Raw genomic sequence first — 3,258 nt, forward strand, 5'->3', positions numbered from 1 at the left:
TTGCCTGTAGAAAAAGCTATTAAAACTTGGCTTTTTCCTTAGGCACGGAAGTCCCTCTTAGTTCTTCAATTATCCCCTTTGGTTTACCATTTTATATTTGGGAGGATTGCTTTAATGAGATGGGTTTGTTTCATTACTGTTTATTTTTGTTGTAGGCAGCCAAGAATCACATTGCTTGAATTGGGTCGTCTTTAAAATTTGAAAACTCAATTAGATTCAGTGAAAAACAAAAATATTCTGCTTGGACTGACTACAGAGTGAGCTCTTGGATAGCAAGTAGAAGAAACTTACTACAGAACTTATTTGTCAGGTTTAAATATTTAAAGGCAAATAATTCCGTACTGCAATTAAAAAGGCATGTATTCTGATCAGCTTGGAGATAGAAGAATAGAGATTTTGCCAGAGGCCCCTCTGGATATATTTTAAAAGCAAAGAGATGTGAGATTTTTGACATCTTGTCTCCATGATAGAAAGATCAAATACCCATGGGCCATTCCATTTCATCTCAAGGTTTTTATGGATGGTGGCAAAGTAGAGGACACTATTAAAGTGCTTGAATCATTGATAGCAACAGAACAAGCCCCAAAAGATCCAGAAAAGACAGGTGATCAAAAGTAGATCAAACAGCAGCTCTATTTTTCATAAATTACATTGATAACTGACATCCTGGATCAAATCAGAATATTCTTAACAAACATTAATGGACTAAATGTGGTACTGTATTTAGAAAAAGAAAAAGATCGTTTTCAAATTAAAAAAGGGAAAATGCAAATAAATAATTCAGAAGACATATATTTTAAAAGATTAGGCTAGCATTTTAGAATGCATTTAGGTAAAATAATTTGGCCTCTGATAGAGAGAAAAAATGGAGCATAAACTTCATAAACTTGCAATTGAACCTGGAAAAATGGGATGGTAACTGATGGACTCCACTGGGTTTCAAAGGGAACTTAGGGGTCTTCATGAAAATCTGGTCCATGACCTGACCAAAACTTTTGTCACTGTTTGGAATGAGAGGATGGCTGGGACTATGGATTGTATTGCTCCCATATAGTCCTTCTTCTTTTGCATATCCTGAGGGAGATGAAGCAGACACCCACACCACCTTTGGAAAATGACAAGGAAGTGAACCTGACCAAACATGAATGAAAACCATGGTTAACACTGAAACATCAAAAGTTTTCCACCTTTATTGCCTTCTGCAAAGAACTGTAGAGTGGGTCTGCTTGGAGTGACTTGACTCTTTCTAGGAAAGGTTGAGTTGCAAGTGTTTATTCCAGCTCCCCTATAAGGGATTGGCCAAGACTTATATTGGAGAAGAACACTTGAACTTGGTCTAAGTTGGACCACAGTCTTGAAGCAGATTCCAGGGTGATTACAGAGATCTGGGATGCATTTGATCCTCTTTGTGCTAATGATGTACACAGGATTCTTGGAACTATTAGCTCAGCCATTTGTATGTTGGACCCATATCTCTCCTGATTAGTTAAGGCTTTCCAGAATATTTTTATTATTAATTTTTTTATTATTAATTTTATATACCACCCCTCTAGCTATCAAAAGTGACTCTGGGCAGCATATATTTGACTGACTCTCGAATTCATTTTTGAGAGAGAGGGTGGTTCTATAATGCTTAAAAGGTGATATTTTTACCTCCTCCTTAAGAAGTCATTGCTGAAGCCAACTATTCTGGATAATTTTTATCCCATCTCCAACTTTCTCTTTTTAGGGAAAGTTGTTGAGAAGATAGTTGCACTGCAACTTCAGAAAATCTTGAAGGAAACAAATTACCTGGACCTTTTCAGTTGGCTTTCAGACCTGGATAGGAAAATGAAATGGCATTGATTGTGCTTACGGATGACCTTGGCAGGAACAGGATAGAAGTGGTTCATCCATCCTGGTTCTCGCTGATTCCTCAGCAGTTTTAATACCATTAATCATGGTATCCTGGAACAGCTCTGGGGTGGGACTGACAGTTATACACTGATTCTTCACCTTCATCTAAGCCGGTATAAGTTTATAATGTTTTTTAGACTTACTTATTCTGCCTTTATTTTTTATAAATAATTGAAGGTGGCAAACATACCTCATACTCCTCCCTCCTCTTATTTTCTCCCCAGCAACAGTCCTGTGAGATGAGTTAGTCTGAAATAGGTTCAAAGTCACCCAATTGGTGTTGATTGGAGGAAAATATCTAGCCCAAGGCCCTACTCTGTGGGTCCCAACAAGGCACGAAGCTCTCCTATTTAACATCTACACAAAGTCACTGGTTAAGATCATTCAACAGCATGATCCAAGGTCATCCAACATTATGGAGATGATACCCAGTTCTACATTTCCACCAGGAGTTACCCAAGTAATGCCCTGTGTCATTGTTCATTGCTTTAGAGAACTAGTGGAATGTCCACCTCAGGAGACCCCCAAGACAGAAATCAAACACTGGCACTGTCAGAACAGATGGAGCAGTCAGATGATGATGTACCAAGACCTCAGATTCAGTAAGTCGGTTGGAGACCAGAGCAAAGACATTTAGTGAGAGTCCTTGCTTTAATTAAGGACAGCTGGCTGCAGCCTGATTTAAGAGGCAACCCTGACCCAAATTTCCTTGTTCAAGACAACCATCTGATTTCTGACATGTTGTCATTGCCTTCTGCTTGTATAAGCATTTGCAACTCTGACCCAGAGGAACTGACAATCTTTGCTTGACTTTCCAAATGTGCATAAAACTCGATAAATTTATTTATATAATTTATATGGCTGCCCATCTCATAAATGACTTTGGACAGTTTACAGCATTAAAACAAATCTGTCAATCAACCCCAACCAAATGTAGTTTATACAAAGGAAATTCTGAAGCCTTTCAAATATACAGTTCTACAGTGTATATTATTACTTTCCTCCTTAGATGAAGTTTGAAATATCCTTTGGAAAAATAATATACCTTTCTTCTGCTCACAATTCTTGCTCCACAATAGGCATGTGTTGGATAACTAACTCATTGTTAACTATTCTTACAAATATGGAAGTTGCAGCTCTTATTTATGCAGATCATAATCCATTAGTAATTGTAAGACTGAACTGGGGACCCTTTAGTTCAAAAAGGTAGAGATTGAATTGCTTATTATTTTAATAATATTAATATTAAATTGAAGTGTCAATTTGAATTAAAGAGCTTGTTTCAAACTCACACCACTTCCAGTTTTAATGGAGCAAGTGAAAAAAGATGAATGTATATCAGGAAGATGAATTTCATGAAAT

The sequence above is a fragment of the Notechis scutatus genome, chromosome 2 (genome assembly GCF_049901735.1).
Source record: "Notechis scutatus isolate UNSWTSFEM ecotype Mainland chromosome 2, rNotScu1.2, whole genome shotgun sequence".
NCBI classification, from domain to species: Eukaryota; Metazoa; Chordata; class Lepidosauria; order Squamata; family Elapidae; genus Notechis; species Notechis scutatus.